General features: G+C 41.6%; 1 long non-coding RNA gene across 1 annotated transcript in view; it reads right to left on the bottom strand.

Annotated features, from left to right (window-relative positions):
- LOC119567415 overlaps positions 1-3,997 on the bottom strand; it is a 30,112-nt gene extending 26,115 nt beyond the window's left edge. Inside the window, exon 1 of the long non-coding RNA XR_005227419.2 lies at positions 3,881-3,997. This is a non-coding gene — a long non-coding RNA (uncharacterized LOC119567415). The remainder of the gene's footprint in view (positions 1-3,880) is intronic.
- Positions 3,998-20,618: the final 16,621 nt, after the last annotated feature.

Raw genomic sequence — 20,618 nt, 5'->3', positions numbered from 1 at the left:
ACTTGTGGGCCCCTGTATTTGATCTGATTCAGCAAGGTACTGAAAGTAAAGTTAATTGGAAGGAAAAGAAAGGAAGATGAGGGGGAAATAACAGTGGCATCAGTAATAAAGGCTCTCTTATTCAACTGTCTGAATGGGCACTGAACTGCTACTAATGTTCATCTGAAAAGGAGATCAACATTGAATCTGTCATTTACACTGTATTTTGACATGTTTTTACAATGATTGCACATTACAGCATGATGTTTTACTGAGAGCAATAACATTTGAGACGTTATCGAATTTATGCATTTTGCAGAGCCAGATGCTCCTCTCCACTTAAGCTAATAGAGGGAGACAAACCAAAGAAAATGGGTGTAGGGCATGAAAGGGGGCAGCAGAAGCTCTGTGGAAATGTAGGCCTCCTGCCACCACCTTTGAAAACTTTAACAGGGCGAGAGGCTGTTGGGGCCAGGGCCTATCACTGCCAGGATATTGGACTAGATTGGCCACGGCTCTGATGTTGTCTGGCAATTCCTATGTACGTCTGAAAATAGTGCCACTGGGGAGAATAGAGGGTGTGTTTTACTCTCATCCTAGCTCCCCATCTCTCTTGCAGAGAGGCCAGAATGCAGATGCACAAGAACACTGCTTCCTCAGCATGACTGAGAGACTCCTTTACCGACCAAAACCACTAAGTGCCCAAATTTAGCCCTCGCTGCTTAATTAAAAATTGCTTAACATATCATCCTACTCTTTTCCTCCCTAAAGGATGCTTATCTGCCCTATCGGAAAACATTAACAGAAGAAATACACATTTTTGTAAACCTTTAAAACAAGTAATAGGAAAAATCCTGCATTATCCTCATGATCTTAGTATTATGCAAATGTCACTGCTTCTCTCTCTGATGCAGGATGTGAACTGCTAGGAATTTAAGAAACTGAGCTAGTCACTCATTCCCAGCTTGGTCTAGAAAACAAGCTGCCTCCCATATTTCCTAGGACCCTGATGAAAATAATTTATGCACGTGCTTAACTCAGAGCACAAGCAGGCCCATGAACTCCTTCAGTGGAACTACTCACATATTTCAATTCAGCACACACTTTGCTGAAGTGAAGTTTAATTGCTTCAATAAATCAGGCCTACGTGAGTATTTATTATCAGACTGTATGAATGTGATGTCTTGGCCTCAGATTTGCAAGCGTGGTGTATTAATCATCACACTTTTCTCCTTGTTCATGTCAGCATTGCTGTTGAATTACAGGTGTTGCAGACAGAACAAACATATTGATTCCTCCACCCCAACCCCACTAGAGGTTCATTTACAGGTACATCCCAAAATATAGGTGGCAGTATTGTACCGTAGAAGTGTGCCTGTGCGCTGTCTCTCTGCAGAAGCACGGAAGGGAGAGGAATCACTGATGTGCTATTATTCCTCCCTCCATGTACAGCCTACACAAGTGTGGTTTGTGGATTCATTTGAGCACTCAACCGGACAGTGCTGAGGAAATAAGTGGGAGACACCTTGATCTGGAAAAGATGAGATGTTTCAATCTGTACTAAGTAGCCGCTGCCCATAATGATTTTAAAAATAAAACAAAAATGAATGAAATATATCAACAATTAATATTGTCATATTATGATGTCACTAGTCGTGCATAATATAATGTGTACTGCTACTACTGACAAGTCATGAAATATTGTAAAAATAATACAACTACTAGAATGACATAAAATCAAATTTGAAACAACGTTTTGAAATTCCGAAAGCAATCCAAAATGAACTTTTTTTTCAAAACTGGAAATAATTTTTTTTTTTATTTCAAATATCCTCTCCCCGGAAATTTAATCAGAATCAACATGATTTCACAAAAACATCGAGGTTAGTCAAAACAGAATTTTCCAGTGGAAAACTGTTTCAATGAAAATTTTCCTAACTACAGCTCGAATTCCAACATATCAGGGGCTACCTCGGAACATCTTGGCTATCAGTAAGTTACATGTGGTGGCAGCTCATAACTCTACGATGACAGCAAAACAAATTCATTTCCTCCTGCTCCAGAAGCACAGGCCTCTCTCAAATATCCATGAGCTGTTAGCAGAATGGGGTTCTAGGACACAGATAAGCAGTTCTGATTCCATCCAGTGACAGTGATCCACAATCAAAATTTTTTTCAAGAGTGATTAATGCCTTTCATCCTGAAAGATAAAAGCATATGAACTACATACAGGCCAGGCAATGTTCAAATGCAGCCACCTCTAGGGTGGGGATTGATACCCAACTGCTTGACATCACTGCACAATTGAACATTTAGTCAAAAATGCTTGCCCTGAAAGCTTTAGGTCAATAAACACCACTAAACAACCATCTCCCTTGGAAAGATGAGTTGACCCTGCTAAGGCTTGGATTTATCATGGTTATAAGAAGCCCAGGGCATTCAAAGGCCCCTGAGATTCCCTCTGATTGTGCAGCATGCAATATGGGTGGGAGGGGAACAACAGTCAGCTAGAAAAAATACTATACCTTTCAAACGTCCAGGGTGATTAACAGAAACAATGCAAAAAATATTTTTTTAAATTCTGAAATACACCACAAGAGTCCTTTTAAAAAGCGAGCAGCAGCAGAACGGCAAACAGCAGTGTGTAAGGGCACTCAGGAAGGGGGATGACTCATTGTGACCAAGCAGGGCGAGGGCTGTGAGTAGGACTGGCTGAGAGTAAATGGACGTGGGTGGTTATGACTGAGTATCACCATGGAGGAGCAAATTAGCGATACTTCATTCCAGTGACTGTTGGAGGGGGAGTCATACAGCAGCAATTTCATCCTTTAAATCTTTTAGAAATAAATACACTTTCTTCAATCAGAAAAACAATAAAAATAAAGCTGATTTTATACAAAAATACAAACCAGAACACTCTAGTCATTAAAAACCTGGGGTTATATCGGGTGGTCCTTACTCAGGTACTGATCTATGGAAATCTTGGGTATGCCTTTACTGCAGAGTTACCCTGTTTTTTCAGCTGGGTTTCAGCCCTAACTCCCCTACTGTTCACACAGAAAAATCTTTTACCAGGGTTTGTGTGTGCTTTGAAACCAGGCGGATTTATCCCATGGGGAGTAGAGGTTAGAGGTTTCACTTTAACATGAGCTCCTACCTATCTACTTAGCAGCGTACAGGCCGTAGCCTGGTTTACAGAACTTAGGTGCTGATAGTCCTCCAATGTCCTCCCACTTTCCTCTGTGGGCTGGGTTTCCCTGCTGTTTTATCTAGTGCATTGTTTAGAACCATGAGATAGGCCGCTCCTACTGCCTAACCTGAGTTACTGCAGTGTCTACGCGGGTGTGACTTGAGTGTTGTCTAGCAGGGTGGAAGGTCACACCTGAGTTTGGCTTATCCGGCTGCCCAGATCTAGGTAAACTCTGCAATTAAGACATACCACAGTGAGGGGAGATACAAATCCCGAACGCCTTTCAAGAACAATTCAAAGCCTGTCATCAGAATTTACTGCTATTAACAGCCTTGAGAGATGACTGGATTTCAATTTTGCAAAAGCCCTAGACACAACACTTTCCACAGAGAAATCATCTGAGCAAAAAAGAGTTGGAAACACACAGCCTTCATGGCACTGTAAATAGCTTTCCAGATTGAGCGATCATTATAATTAAAATGGAGCCAAGTGTCATGGAAGAGCAGTAGCTAAATTACAGGTCTGAGAGTTGGGGAGAAGAGCATATCTGACTGCATGACACTCAAAAATAGTAAATTAAATTTTGAGGTCCAATACACTGTAATCATATCCAAAAGAGAAACAAGGATGAAATGTGAACATGCATCTAAAAATCTTGTCAACTTAAAGTCTATTTGTAAAAAATTTTGAATTATAATCAGGGAGCAATACCTATATACACCAAGATTTCTCCAAAGAAGCAGAACTAAAAACCAGATGCTCCCACAGACCTTCATGGAAACAACAAGGATAGAAGTCAGATTCTCCTGATCCAAAAACCAGAGGTTTGCTTTCATTTGCGCTAAAAGATAAGCTTAATTAGCTGCCAGCAGTACGTCACTTGTCCCTATGATACATTTGAGCAGTTCTGATCTTCTTCAGTAGAGGGCAGTATAGCACGTTTGTTGTAATTAAGTGGGTAGAGTGTAGTATATTGGAGAAGCACTTACAAATTGTACAATTAATTTTTTTTAAGTCACCTACATGCTGCTTCAAGATATTTTCAAAATCAACAACTTTCTCTGTTTGCAAAAGTGTGCTGGGTTTGTTAATCCACATCTGGAATAATCCACATCTCCCCTTTTTGCATTGAACTTCTCCAAGAAAAATACTACATTAGAAAATCCATCCTCTTCACAAACTAGCCTCCTGCTGAAAGGCAGGAAAAGATGCAGGTGCACCAATCTGAGCAGGACAAGCTGGGCCTGGGAGATGTTTTGCCAAGTGACATGCTGGAAGAAATTAACGGAAGACCTTTGTTAAAATTCCAACAGCAAATTGAAGGGAAGGCTGAGTTGATTGTCTTGCCTGGAGGAGCTCACTCCCTCTCTGGAATCTGGTAATTCACCCCTGGTGCTTCTAACATTACTACTGAAGAACAATTTTATTTTACAATTGGAATTTTCCAAGTGTCAAATATTTTAAAAATAATTTTCAGGGGCATGATAACCACAGACCTCTCTCCAAGGTCCTTACCCACCCCACCCATTTGAAAATAGCACCGCATGGTGCTGAGCATGTGTATCGGAACTCTTCAAGAACAAAAGTATAAAAGTAAAAAAGTATAAAAACCGTATGTCCAGCAAGTGCACTTAAGGGGAGTTTTGTTTGCCACAGGTTGTTGCATTCCCTTCAAATGAGATAATCACAGTTGCCCCTTCTGTCTTTATAATCTCTGAATCAGGGATAATGTGGGGGGAGGGGAAAGAATGAATAGGATTCCCCAACATCTCACCATTCCCCTCTTCCAGCACACTTTCATGTGTTCAACAGTGGGTATTATGAACTGGGAAAGGAGGGGGACTGGAACCACTTGTTAAAATTTGCCAGGATGTCATTGATTTGGTTCTTTGGTTGCCTAAAATATTTATCCACAGATCTTTGATCCTAGGAGCTGGTTTGATGCCATGCACTTTGCTACCATTGACACATAGAACCATGGGCAGAAACTACCTAGTTCCAACAGCAGATGATCAGGAAGAACCCTAGCACATCAGATGCATAGAAAATATAATTTTGAATCATTATAAAAAAAATAGATAAGACAGACATTGGGATAAAAGTGAGGACTTCAGCGGAAAGTTTCTTCCCCTCCACCCCAACAATTTTTCAGAATGGACCATTAGGGATATGATTTCCCCCCCCCCCAAATCACTAAACATGAATTTAAATAGAATAAAATAAATGTGATGTTACCAATTACATCTGCTCCACTGCTACATTTAAACAAAATTAAGCAAAGTGCAGTCAGTAAGATCGTATGCAACTACAGTGATAAAACCAGAATGAACAGGACACTTTATCCCAGACCAGCCTTCTTATGAAGAGGACAGGGGCGGAAGGAGTAAATTCTGCCTTCAGATTTGTATGCTAGAGTCATACTGAGGTTAGCTGGAGTTGCTCCTGCATATCTGAAGTCAACATTTGGCCTCTACTTGTTATGAATGTCTTTGTCAAAGAGAAAAGGTTATGTCAATCCAAAGCAGGAATCTAATACTGCCTATTTCCTGCCTATGTTATGAAGGGAAGCTGGCTGGCAGGGCAGGTTTATAGCCACAACATTCCCATTTTCTTCAGTGCTTACTAGATCTGCTAGTTTTACGAAATTATCCAGAGGACCAGAAAACTCTGTTTGGCCAAGTGTGACGTTGCTACTATTTTTAAAAATTGCTAACTAAAGTGTCTCTACACTTCCCAAAGGTGCCATTAGGGGAACTTGACTATGGAAAGTATCGTGCAACAAGATGAAAAGGAGAAGCAAGCAGGAGTGACCCCCATCTCTCTCCATCCCTTGAACCCAGGATAACACAGGAGGGGAACTTCAACCCCTTCTGGGACTGATCACCCCAATCAGTGCACAGAAAGCTTGGCAATTTAAACCTAGGCGGTGCTTTTCACATGGATTCTTTTTAGGGAAGCCCTACAAGCCAGCAGGGCTCTTATGGTAATAAGCTGTGGTGTGAATTTTGAGGATCTAGTCAGTGGACCTTGTGTTCAGCACAAGCTATAAAGGTACAATTCAAATGATACCATAATTACTGAAGCAGTGAAGGACAAACATCAAAGGAGCTAACTCTATTGGCATTAACTGTGACTAATACCAAGTATTCTCCAGGTACTTTAAACAGGGAGATCTATCCTGAGTCAACTAATTATGGGTTGAGTCCTATTCTCATGGAAGTCAGTGGAAAAAGTCCTATTGATTTCAGCAGGAAAGAGATCCAGTTCCAGTGCTTAGATAGTCGGGTGATGAATGCTATAGGAAAACCTTAGTCCAATAGTTGCCTATGAACTCCGGCCATGATGCTGGTCCCATGAAAATGAATGGGAGTTTTGCAATTGACTCCAACGGAAGTAGGATCTGTTCCCATATCTTTGGCTCCTTATCCTTGCTGCTTCGCACGCCTCTCTTCCCTACTTCCTGGTTTTCTTTTCCCAGAAACAGCCAGTGTGTGTGTGTGCTTGCGTGCATGCATGTGTGGAGGTCTCAAAGGGATCTTGGCTCATTGCTAAGCAGTGCCCCTCTTTGGCAGGCACATTAAGGTAGAGTTTAGTTTAAGTTATTTCTAGCCAATTTTAAGTAAGAAGCACATGGAGTAACCTCGTGTATAACAACTGGTAACTGACACCCTTAAGTAGAATTTCAAGTAGGAAATGTCTACTGTCTTCAGAGCTGTCTAAAAGGAGCTATTTTAAAGTGCTCCATTTGAAATCTGTGCCTTTAAATTCATTTTACTATTACAGTCATTTCACTAACTACTTAATTGTAGCCATCTATCTGCGTCTGTCTCACTCCGACACCCACAGATGCACCCACCCACACGTCCGCCCACGCAAGCCTACACTCTGACTCATGCTCAGAATGGTTGTCAAAAACCCCACTCCCTGCCTAACGCAAACACTCTTGTGCTGCTTCTTTGATCTATTTCCATGTATTTCTATGAGTCATCTGATCTGTCTCTGATCTAAACCCAGTAGACTAGAGCCTACATGTGTGATGTTTTGCATGCATTTGACTTGAAATCGAGAGCTGCTTGGGTGACCACACTATGGTAAGCAGGCATGCAAGATCAGAAAATTGCTGGCAACCTTTGCCATAAACTAATAGCTGATTTAGCCAAAATAAGAGCAATTACTTCCAGTTAGAAGTACTATTCATGCTCTAGAAACCACAGGGAAATATACCAGGGATATTATCATCCTTCAGAAATAAAAATCATAATAATGCTTATAGGCACTTTCCATCAAAGAATCCCCACATGTGTTATAATTGTTAATATATAGCTTCTTAACACCCTAAGTATTATCGTCCTCATTTTGCAATGGGGAAATGGAAGCACCATATGACTAAAAGCATACTTCAATGACGTAACAAGCTATTTTATTACTATTGACTTAAATGGTTTTAAGTCAAAGGCAATCCAGGCCACTTACCACCTCAGGATCAGGCCCTATAGAACTTACCCACAGTTGCCAAGAAAGCGTGTGGTAGCATCCAATCTATAGCCCTGGCACCTAGGTCTGCCCCACAACAAGACCATCCTTCCTGCTATCCTGGGACAGATTTTCTGTCACTTGTTATCATCTGTCCTCATTTGGATAATCCATTGATTGCCATTCGTGATAGGGCTTGGGAAGTGCAGCGATTCCCCATTAACAGGGACATCCATGGCTGCATATGCAATATTCTGATTGGGTCTATGATCTGTCTGCAGACGTGGATCATTTGTTGAGCCACCTTCCTGACAGAGCTCATGGGTTGTAACATGTTCATGATTCAGTATTCTATGAAATACCTCTGTCTTCATCCAGATGCAAATATAGATGACATGTATCACAAGATCCAATTTTGTTGTGTTCCTTCCCATAACCTGTACTTGCCTAACTGTTCTTTTACTATAAATATCTTGGGCAGAGAGCACCCTTCTTGAACGTTTGGAAGGCATCTAGCATGTCGTGGGTGCTTCTATAAGCTATGAATGCTTTGGTGCTCGACTTATGTGTTCAGAACAATTAAGTGTACATTTTAAAATACCTTTCATGGTGAGTTTGCACCTAGTGTTGTCAAGTACCAAGTGTATTGGGGAGTTTCTATTTGTACACTGTGTAGATGCATCTTAGAATTTAAAAATAAAAAGGAGCCAGCAGGGGTTATCAAAAGATTATTGTGAGTCATGCCGAGGATACTAAATATGATGAGAACCAGTAATAACCACTACCACAAAAAATAGAGACTTGAAAGCCTTGCAATTCTAGGGCCTACTCCTGCTCTCACCAAAGGCAATGGCAAAACTCCCACTGGTTTCTCTGCAAGCAAGATCAGGCCTGAGATTCTGTGCTTCAGGCATATCAGTGGAGAAGGGCCACACAGGGCCAGATTCTCCTTTCAGTTACACATGTTTAAAACTAGAATAACTCCTTTTTATTTAGTGGACTTTTACTAATGTAACTAGGGTGACCAGATAGCAAGTGTGAATAATGAGGACAGAGGGTGGAGGGTAACAGGCGCCTATATGAGACAAAGCCCCAAATATCAGGACTGTCCCTATAAAAATTGGGACATCTGGTCACCCTAACTGTAACTGAAAGCAGAATCCTGCTACAGGGTTCCAAGCTTCCTAGGTGCTCTGGCACAATCGGCTTTTTATTCCCATTTGTGTAATGGGTCCCATCATTATCATGTTCAGCAACAGCTGAAAGATGTCAGTGAGCAGGGAGAAATGATGCACATTGCTCTCCTACTACCAAGCAGAGCATAAATGTACAAGAGTAGAGAGCCTTTGGGAGGTGGCTGTTTGTTTAAACCATGCCACCAATTCAAAGTGTTACGTTTGATTTCACATAACTTAAGTCTTATTCCTAGCACGTGAAAGGGCAATATTGTTAGCTGCAGAGACACTAGCCCTTAAAAAGCAAGGCTGTTTCTGCACGGCAGGGAACTTCACTATGCGTCATGGCAAAGATTCTGTCTGGGTGGAGTGGGCTGATTATTATTTTAAACATTTTGTAGTAGTGAGACATGAACTTCCATCATATAATTTGCCGTTGCTTAATTTACAGAAACTAATTCCATTGCTGACTATCTTTGTAGTGACCAATCTTTACACTGAAAAACAGAGGCAATGATTACATTTGGATCTAGCTGCTATTCGGATAGCCACGTTAGTAACCTCAAAGATAGACTCACAGATTAGAGGAGTAGTCATCACTACACGTTTTCAGTTCATGATCATGGTGAGGATAGCACGGCACTTGATATTCTGTTGAGAAAAGTATATATTTTGCAACAAACAGTCCCTTCTCCCTATTTTCTTACTTGTTTGGGAGGATGGAGAGTGGGGATGGGAATGGAAAATTATTGCAAGCTGCATTTTCTGTTAGGTTACCTTTACCTCAAATTCATTGGGCCTGATCCCATTAGGCAGACCTAATAAAATCAAAAGGAGTTTTATGGTTTGCTTGCCTGAAGAATATAACTGGGCTCAATCCAACTTCCAGTTCAACCTGTGGGAGGCTTTCCACTACTTCCAGTGAGAGTTGGATAAGGTCCTTTGAAAACTACAGCTAAAAAAGCACCCCGTTGCTTATGTAGTAATTTATGCAGGATCTGAATATTAAGGGATTAAAAAAAAAAGACTCTCTGTGGCCGTACAAACCCTACCTCAAATATTTTCAAAGCATTGGATGCATCTCCATAGCACTGAGAATGAGGCACAACCTTCTGTCAAAAAGCAGAATGATCCTTCTTCCCCTTTTCAATAGAATTATAAGAATCTAGTGGAATAATCAAGAGCTTGAGAGTGAAAATTTCCTCTGTGCAGATCTTAAACTCTTTTCAGTATTTTACTGGAATATAAATGCATTGTAAAAGCATCTAGAAATTGCCCAATTTCCCTTTTCATTCCTATTACTGTTGGTTTTTAATGGGGTATCCTTAAGTAGTTGAAGTGAAGTTAAAATATTCCTGTTTATTCCAATATTTCTGTAAGTGTTTAACTGATAACAGCTATAAAGACAAATACTATCTATACCCTGCACACGGTTATATCTGATACATGTGTGCTCCTGATATTCAGTCATTTCTCACCCCCAGGGCTGCTTCATGCAAGAAGCGGAACAAACGTGACAGCCGTGTGTGTGGGTGAGTACATGGCTGTGAGCGTAGGCAGGTGTGTGGGTGTGTGTTTGTGCCTCTGCCTGTTTGCGTGTGGGAGTAGAGGACTGGTGTGAGCAAGAATACATGTTAAAAATCAGAGCCTTGCTCAAGGTCTTGCACAACAATTTTGTTTGCATTCTCTTTAATTGATTGATTGTTTTGCAATCAAGCCCTCAGGGCTGGACATCTAACATCATGACTATTCTACTGAACCTACAACTAGAAGAGTTTGGGATATTTGTTTAACTTCAGGGAAAGCTCCCACAGCTTTTGGGGTCTCTGAATACCTATTTTAAGACTTCTCTGGGTGCAATACCTGCTGTCTCTTGGCACTTGACCACTCTCCACCATGAGCCCTCTTCTTCCTTTTCAGATCACTAATAAAGTACCCAAATGCTCATGGGTGTTGAATGTGTTTGGAACAGGGAATGTTTTTGTTTCCACTTTGCAGTTATCACATCTACTACACATGGATTGTGCTATATGTCATACAGTAATGTAGATACAACATGCACAAATAAATAGACTATATATATATACACACACACAATACTATATATACACATTAAAAACAAGTACAGCTGGTAAATCTCAGTTTAGGAATTAACAGAATTCTAAGGAGTGAAAATATAGTGGTATACTATAGAACCTGTCTATAGTATACATTTTACAGGGCACTCACCACACAGTATCTAGGGCTCAGAACGCTGAAGGCTTTTTTCAGTTTCCAGAATATAAGAAATAAAAGCTGCTGCTATTTTAAAAACAGGCAGGCTGCCAAGGCAGTGGCCTTATTAACCATAGCACTGCACAGCATAGGCAGTGAATTGGATAGCAGCCACCCCATAGACAGAGGACTTGGCTTCAGTTTTAGCTTCCATGCTCAGCTACAGGTACTACTGTTTAGCATTCACCCAAATTTATTGCAGCTCAAGCTTCATATAGCATTTGAAAAATATGTATCTGAACATTATGGAGAATACCCTACAGGACATAACCTACAGTAACTTGATCTAATGTGCTACTAATACATGGACTTAGGCTTTGTCTACACACGTACTTGCACCAGTTTATTTAAAGCCCTCTGTAGACACTTATTTCAGTTTCGATTAAACCTGTTCCTAGTCAATTTATGTCAAACTGAAATAAGCCTGGTTTAAACCAAAATAAAAGAGTGTCTTTTGAACGAGTCCAACTCAGTCTGTTTTTTAAAAAAAAAATCACGCCTTAAGTTAAATCAGTGTAAATCTGCATGCAGACAAGCCCATAGCTCACAGATCAATGGAAATACACCGTTTGAGGGGCTAGTGCTCCTCTAATTGCAGCTAGTGCCATCTAATCCTGTCGAGAGTAAGACTAACCAACACAGTGCTTAGAACATTGGTGGCAGCTGGTGGTAGTCAATCCTGGTGTTCCCAATTTTACTAACCCCGAAGGACCTAAATGATAGAGAAAGCCTATAATGATCCGGGCACTATATTCTCTGATTCCTCTGATTTCTAAGGGTTAGCTCGCTGGCAAGTAAAATCTGTTTTATTGTACTCCTAAAAGTACTCAGGTACTTGTATGGCCTCTGTCATCCTAGCATTGAGCACCTCAGATCTTTAATCTTTTTATCCTCACAACACACTCATGGAGGTAGGGAAAATATGTAGTAAAGTCTATGGGCTGAATTCAGTTCTGGTGCAGGTAGATGCAGCTGCCCTGACTTTGGGGGAACTGCATCCTCTAAACAAAGGCTCAGGCTTACTCCCATTGGGAGAATTGGACCCTATGTTCTAGATGTTATTTAAATTCAAAATTTCGCACAGATCGAGCTTTGCCAGCCCTAAGCAGTCAAAGGTAAGGATAACATCATAAACTACGTATTTTATTCCAGGATAGGCCATGCATGGGGATTCCTGATCAGTCAGTAACAAAGCTTTTGCATCATGCATATTAGGCTGGAAACCCTCCAGAGAAATCTATGTCCTCATCAGACGGCACTGAAGAACTAGCTATCTTACTATAGCCTACTTGTACATGGAGTGAATTAACTTGCTATTAAAAGGAAAGTTAACCTTAATGGAGTCATTAGGCTTTGCTCATACCATAATCAGTAATCACGTGATCTTATAACTTTGACACTCCTCCTTCCTTACCCCACATCTGTATTGTTTGTTACCCTCAGTTGGTGCATCATGCCTAATTTTAGACAGTCTGCTCTTTGGAGCAGGGACTATGCCTAGCTCTTTCTGTAAGTCACCTAATGCACTTCCAAGTGGTGGCGGTCATCACTATATTCAGCTGGTATCTAATGGCCTCAGACATGGTTAATCATGAAATACTGTACCAATCTAGTTAAAGACACCTTGCATACTAAGATTTTTCTCCCCTCCCCTTTTCAGTACAGTCATTCAGACTTTGATCCTTGTGATTTCCTGTCTCCACTGGTAAACAGAAGTGTTAAGGTCAGGCTTTCGCTGCCCGCTAATGAAAAACCCACACTAGAAAGGAAAGCAAACATGCAAGGGAGTCCTCCACCCACTGGAGGATTTTCTGTTCAATTTGAAATTATGCCAACAATAAAATGCCAGGATAGACTTTAATAGGCAGAAAGGTTTGCATTGGCAACCTTCCTGCAATGAAATAGTGTGAGTTTACTAGCACTAGCTCACAGGTCTGTTGGTGTTTCTATTGTGAACCCCTATTTTCAAGAATAAAAATTAACTGGGCCACAAAAATTAGCTACCAAGAAATGAGCTGAAGCTTCAAGGGTTGCAGACCATGGGGAGGTGTGTCTGTATGTGTGCTGGGGGAGAGGGAGGGTCACTCATTGTTTAATCTCATTATAAATATATGGGAAACATCCGTATATATTTGTACAGTGCCTGTCACAATGGGGCCCAATCTTGGTTGGCCACTAGCACTACAGTAATAAACATGATTATTAAGTACTTATAGGGCTCTCATCACTGTAGCATTAAACACCTCGCAACCATTAAAGGATTTTTTCCTCACAACACCCTTGTGAAGTAGGGAAGTGCTGCCCCTATTTTACTGATGGGGAATTGAGATACAGGGCAGATTAAGTGATTTGCCTAAGGTGTGGCTGAGCTAGCACATAAACCCAGATCTCAAGTCCAGTCCAGTGTTCTATCCACTAGACCATCCTTTCTGTCTACATGGAAAGTTAAAATCCAAATTCAAATGTGAATTGCCCAGTGCACGCGGGTGTTCAGATCCAGGGCTGTAGCTCCGCCCATTGTATCTGGTAAGTCAGGATGGACACAGTGCCTGGCATCTGTTCACAACCTTCAGGAAATAGGAGTAAACTGCAGTGATGCAAATTCTGACTTTGCCCATCTAAACTAGGGTTTTGCACTGGAGCAGCTATATTGGGGGTTGGTCACTGATGGCTGAAATCCACAGTGCAATTATCCCCAATTTACAGAAGACAAAGCTGAGAAACAAAAAGCGATGAAGTGATTTACCCAAGCAAGCCAGTAGGAGAGTCAGGATTAGAACCCAAGTTTCCCCATTTTCACTCCCATGCTCTAGCCATCAAGCCAAGCTGCATGAGCATCCCCAAGGTGGAGTTTGGCCCTCACATTTTTAAATATGTGAATAAAAAAGACTGTTTGAGGAGCAGTGTTGTAAAGGTTTTATTTACATGAGCTCAGTATTACCCTCAAAAATGGGGCAGCACCCTGCACAATCACAGTCTGTTCATGCCACATCTGTTCATCTTTGCAGTACTTTCCCCTCTGCATTTTCTCTTTTGAAGTGGAGAAGTTATGATACCATTGCTAGAGTTAGATCTTAGCGATAATTTCTAGAAAAGCAGTATCATTCCAGTCGCTACACTGATTCTGCAGACACTTACACACACGAGTAAATGTGCACATGTTTGTAGGATCAGGCCTTTGGTTTGCACTTCATCCTAAACACCGGTAAAATATAAGGAGACTGTCAGGTCACATGTGGCTTAACATTTAAGCTTTGTAAAAATAAAACTACCACAGAACTTACGTCCAGGAGAAAGGTGGGGGAGGAGGGCTGTTGTTTTTTTTTTTTTTAAGTGTATGTATTTATTGAGCATGAGAAGAAATAAGGTAATTCCAATGGAAACAGGGTTTAACCCCGCCTCCCCAAAAAGGCCCCCTCCCCCCATTCTTCTTTCATGTTTGCAACCCATTCCTTGGGGTCTTATGTATAAGGGCAGACAGTGAAAATTTAAGTAACTGTTAACAACAGCAAAATTAACTAGTCTAGTTTCTCTGTCCAAGCTCAGAGACTTGAAAACTGTTTAAAGAGGAAATGGAAAGTTGAAAAATGCACCCCTCTCAGATGCCTGGGCCAGATCTGTCTTGCTGTATTCCTGGAAGTAGCCCCACTGAAATGAACAGGGCTACATGCAAGGTGTCTTTTTAAAAAAAATTGGGGCAGAGGTCAAAGTGTAAGCATAGAGAACATTATATTATAATCCTGCAAAGACAGGGGGAGGAGGAACCACAAATAATAAGAAGAGAATATTAACCTATGAAAAGTCCATGGGGCAAACCAAAGTTGAGGGCACTATGCCCCTTGCACCATAGCAAATGATACTCCTGGCTACCTAATTTAGGTAGGATTTATCCCTGTGTTGAGTTATTCTTTACTTTGTCAAGTTTTTTCTTTTTCACTCTAGCCTTAATATTCAGGGACTACTGTACACTCATTAATTCCTATTTTGAGCAATGTGGTGGATGCAGATGCGTTTAGGCATGCAGTTCAAAGCAGTGGTATGACCCAACTCTCTCAATTGTTGCACCTCTTTCTCCCCCCTTCTCCATCTACTACCACTCACCACCATCAGCAGTGGTTAAGTGGGGGACTATGGCCACCAGCTAAATATGCTTGCCCACAATTTAAGCACGGACTTCAGGACGCCCACCCTCGTTTTTTCTTAGTTGTGTCAGCTTCCAGAAGCATTACAGGCTTCTAGCTATGAAAGGTTGTGTAAGCAAGGCAGAGCGCCTCTAATATGTGGAGATGCATATCTGTTGCATGCTCACTGCTTAAACATCTTATTGATTCATACCCAAGGACTGCCATTACAGATTTGCTTGAATGGATTGTGAATTACTCTAGTTATGGGATAAAGTTCATACATAAAGATTAATCAGCCATGAACAGAAGTAACAAGCGAAGATTGCATGCTATAGTTATTTGCTATTTATTTCTTTGGATTTCTACAACAACAAAGAGGTGCCCATCCAAAAGCTCTGGGCGCACTGCCATTATTTAAAGACACACGCACAGCATCAGCCAAACCCTAGGCAGCCTCACCCCCTACAGAATACAGCTGCAACCAAATTATTAACAAGCAACCCAGGGCCTCGGACCCTGCCCCTCAGAAGTCACACTCTTCTTAACTGCTCAGAAAAACAGGTGGGCTTTGCACAATGACTTGAAGGTCAATACATCTGGGCTATTTTGGACCAAGCCAGGACATTTAGGTGGTGGTGTGGGGTAGGCAAATTAATCATATTCCAGACTGGAAGGGAGAACATCATGCCAGCAGCCCCTCTCTGCAGGATATCAAGGGGACCGCTAGCTTGAGTGCCTCTGCTGACTGCAGTTGTAGGGTTATTGCATGGAACAGAGGGCATCTCTCTCTCTCCTCAGACCCACTAATTTTTCTTTTCTTCATAGGCCAAAATTCTGCCCCTTTGAACATGGGGCACTCTCAACTGGGGAGCAGACTCCTAGTGGCTGAGTGGAGGATTCAGGAGGCCTTCTACCCTAGCAGGCTGGCTCAGGGAGCCAGCGAAAATAGGACGCATTGCTCTAGCAGCACGCATGCAGGGGCACTTTGGGCTTAGCCAAACCGCCAGCAGAGTCACTGGACACAACAGCCTAATGCTGAGAGAGTTCTAATTCCATATCGTGCCCTCTTCCTCTGTGGTTGTGCTAGGGGTGAAGAGGGCTCTGCTGTCTCTTCTCTCCTGCCCCCAGTCCACCTTCCCAAGACAGGCTGGAATCCCCCCCCCGATAGTACTGTGGTTTATGTTTTGCTGTGGACCTTAGTTACATCAGTTGTCACAAAGGTCGTTGGCTCTGAAGGCAGAAAGAACATCAGTAAAAGAACATTCAAAGCACCAGCTGTTCTAAAGCTGTAGGGACTGGGCTCAAGCAGAGGCTGAGCATACCCCAATGTCACAGTAGCTCAGCAATGAGGGATTTGACTACTCAAGTGCTAAACAATGACTTGCTTATTCCCATTATTATAGCTGTCTCCGAACAGTAATAAGGGAGGAAAGTCAGAGCTGGATATGGAGTAGCGGGCAGCCGAAGTACTTAGTAGCCTTACAAACACAGACTCTGGCCCTCCATGTCAAATGTCGGCATCCAAATTCGGCTTCCAAGTTCTGCCAATGGGTAAAAAGAGTGGGTAAACTCGCCCCATGCTAGGCGGAAAAGGGAGTGCTGCTCTTCCAAGCCAGGAAGATAAATGGGAGCTTATAAGAGATGTGGGAGCTGTGTTTCCCCTCCTCCTATCCCCATTTACATACTGTACCTGCTAACTTTAGCCCCTGGATACACGGGCAGCCAAATACTCATTGTAGCTGCCAAATGCTCCTTTGAAATGTCCGTTGGAGTGCTCGGATAAGCACCAAATAAGTGTTTAATTATCACTACAGTACCTAAAGCTAGGGCTGCTCAAAATTTTTGTTGAATCTCTCTCTCAAAGGAAAATTGGGTTTTTAATTAGATGTATTTGGGGTTGTTTGTTTGTGATTCCCCCCCACCCCCCACCCCAAGAAAACTTTGACTTTTAGTTGAAAAACCAGAACATCTGAAAACTTTTTAGTTTCCAGCCAAACCCCCAAATATTTCAGTTCATAAATGACACCACAGTGCTTCAGGGGAGTTATAGTATGGGCATCTCCTGTTCTCATTCTTCTTTATGGGCTGGCCTTGCCTGCCAGAGTTCTATCCTCCATGCTGTGGGTGGCTCAACAAGGAGAGACCATAGTGCATTATGGGAGACTTAGAGTAGGGTAACCAGATGTCCCGATTTTATAGGGACAGTCCCGATTTTTGGGTCTTTTTCTTATATAGGCTCCTATTACCTCCCACCCCTGTCCTGATTTCTCACGTTTGCTGTCTGGTCACCCTAACTTAGAGAGGAAAATAGGAGATGAAGCACCCAAACTACAGCTCCCAATAGGCACTGCAGAATCATTTCTGAATCAAAATATTTCTGATTTTGATGGAAATATTTTGTTTTTGATTTTTCTCCAAGTTTTGCCAACCCAAGGTCTCTGCCAATCTGAATTGGGGGAAAAATTCCTTCCTGACCCAGAGCATGTTAGCAAGACCCACCAGCCAGACACCTGAGAATTAATTCTTTGTAGATGGGGAGGGCTCTGAGTTACTAGTGTCCCATCACCAGCCATTGCAGGTATTTGCTAACAGCAGAAGAGGATGGATAATAGGCCATTACAGGCAACCTCATCATCCCATCCCCTCCATAAACTTATCAACCTCAACCTCAGTCTTAAAACAAGTTAGGTTTTTTGCCCCCCCTACTCCCCATAGAAGGCCATTCCAGAACTTCACTCCTCTGATGGTTAGAAATCTGTGTCTAATTTCAAGCCTAAACTTGTTGATGGCCAATTTACAGCCATTTGTTTTTGTGCCAGCATTGGCACTTAACTCCTCTCCCTCCCTGGGGGTTATCCCTCTGATGTGTTTAGAGACAGCAATCATATCTCTCTTCAGCCTTCTTTTGGTTAGGCTAAACAAGTCAAGCTCTGAGTCGCCTCTCGTAAGGTAGGTGTTCCATTCCTCTGAGCATCCTACTAGCTCTTCTCTACACCTGTTCCAGTTTGAATTCATCTTTCTTAAACATGGGAGACCAGAATTGCACACAGTATTCCAGATGAGATAACATCAGCCACACTATCAGAGGCTCGTTCACCTGCACATCCACCAATGTGATATATGCCATCATGTGCCAGCAATGCCCCTCTGCCATGTACATTGGTCAAACTGGACAGTCTCTACGTAAAAGAATAAATGGACACAAATCAGATGTCAAGAATTATAACATTCATAAACCAGTCGGAGAACACTTCAATCTCTCTGGTCACGCGATTACAGACATGAAAGTTGCGATATTACAACAGAAAAACTTCAAATCCAGACTCCAGCGAGAGACTGCTGAATTGGAATTCATTTGCAAATTGGATACAATTAACTTAGGCTTGAATAGAGACTGGGAGTGGCTAAGTCATTATGCAAGGTAACCTATTTCCCCTTGTTTTTTCCTAAGCCCCCCTCCCCCCCGTTCCTCAGATGTTCTTGTTAAACCCTGGATTTGTGCTGGAAATGGCCCACCTTGATTATCATACACATTGTAAGGAGAGTGATCACTTTAGATAAGCTATTACCAGCAGGAGAGTGGGGTGGGGGGAGAGAAAACCTTTTGTAGTGGTAAACACCCATTTTTTCATGGTTTGTATGTATAAGACCATCTTCTGTATTTTCCACAGTATGCATCCGATGAAGTGAGCTGTAGCTCACGAAAGCTTATGCTCAAATAAATTGGTTAGTCTCTAAGGTGCCACAAGTACTCCTTTTCTTTTTGCGAATACAGACTAACACGGCTGTTACTCTGAAACCAGATGAGATCTATTAAGGTTAACTGTAATAGGTACTGGAATTAATTTCCCTTAGTCACTCCCACCACCAGAAGATGCTGAAACTGACCCAGATGTGTGTGCCCCTGTTAGGGCATAGAGAGATGTGTCTTTGGAAAAATTCAGTGATAGTGCAATTAACGTACCTGTGGTGAAGATGGGGCACTATACACCAAAAACTTGACAACTTTTTACAGATTTGACAGTTTGTGTGTTTTCTATTAACACAGTCACAATGTTCCCTCCTTCCCCATTCATCTACATTAAAGTAAATGGGCAGGGTGTATCTGTCCAAATCCCAGTGAATAACTCATCTAATATCAAGCAAAATATATTGCTGGAATCCTCAAGTAATAATTTGATAGTGGGAGAAAGGCTGAATACAGAGGGGTAGAAATACCTATAGGTCCTCTACTTCTTAACGTTCTGCTTGGATGATATAATGGATTGTGGCAGGGATAGCGGGACTGGGTTATCCCTCTTGGTTTTCTGGCAGAGAAAACATCTCCAGAAGTATCATACAAATGAATGTGGGGTCAATTTTTCAAAATGACTTAGGCTCTGAGGTGCCTAAGTCCCACTGACTTTCAATGAGTCACTAAGGGACCTTTTAAAATATTACCTGCAAACCACTTCTGCTGAAGCCCAAATTGCTTAGGGATCTATTGTCACTTGAGCTGGCTGAAAACTTTCCACCAGAATAGTTTTCCATCTGAAAATGCTGATTTGACAGAATTGAAAATGTTTAAGGAGAACATTTCAATGTCAAAAATTTTCACACAGAAAATCAAAATGTTTGCTTTTATATACTAGAAAAAAATATTCATAATAAATTATGTAACATAACAAAAATCAAAGTGAAATATTTCAGAATACAGTTTTGCAAAACATTCAGAGACTTGAACTTTTCATCTCCATTTGGGATGAAGCCAAATTTCAAATCTCATCAGTTCATGTGGGATGAAAATTGTGGGGTTTGGTCAGCTCTAATGGCCATACAAATGCGGAAAGTGTGTATATTGGGGGTATTCTCCACCATCTTCACATGGTTCACTGTGAGGAAACGGCACTGAATTCTCCTTCCAGGAGGGCTTAGTGGCAGCATAGAAAGGGCAAAGGGATGCGGATTTGTAGTTATTGGGAGCTCAAGGTTCAGTGCGAAATCCTGGCCCTCATCCATAGATCATGGGGCATCAATTCAGCATGCCTGCTCCTTTGTCTGCCCTCCTGGCCCACACCCCTGAAATCAGTTTTGTTCTTATGTATCCCACATTAAAGTTACATATGTCATTTAAATGGAAGCCCTCAAGCAACACTGCAGCATATGTAAAGCACAACAGCTGTAAGCCAGAGTACCTTGGCATCATAACTAGTCTGGGTATTTATTTCTTAATCAACATTGTACCAGATAATAGCAAGGAGACTTCTTTAATTATTATAATAAAATTAAACCTAGTATTAAATAAGATTTAATTTAAATTAGTTCTTAGATTTTGTTCTCCTGTTGAATATTTAGTTCCAGTCTAGGGTCTGATTCTGCCCCCTCTCTTGCAGTCAATGGCAAAAATCCTGTTGATGGCACTGG

This window comes from Chelonia mydas, chromosome 11 (assembly GCF_015237465.2).
Source record: "Chelonia mydas isolate rCheMyd1 chromosome 11, rCheMyd1.pri.v2, whole genome shotgun sequence".
In the NCBI taxonomy this organism is placed as follows: Eukaryota; Metazoa; Chordata; order Testudines; family Cheloniidae; genus Chelonia; species Chelonia mydas.
The sequence above is the reverse complement of the archived record's forward strand: the minus strand, read 5'-3'. Positions and strand labels throughout refer to the sequence as shown.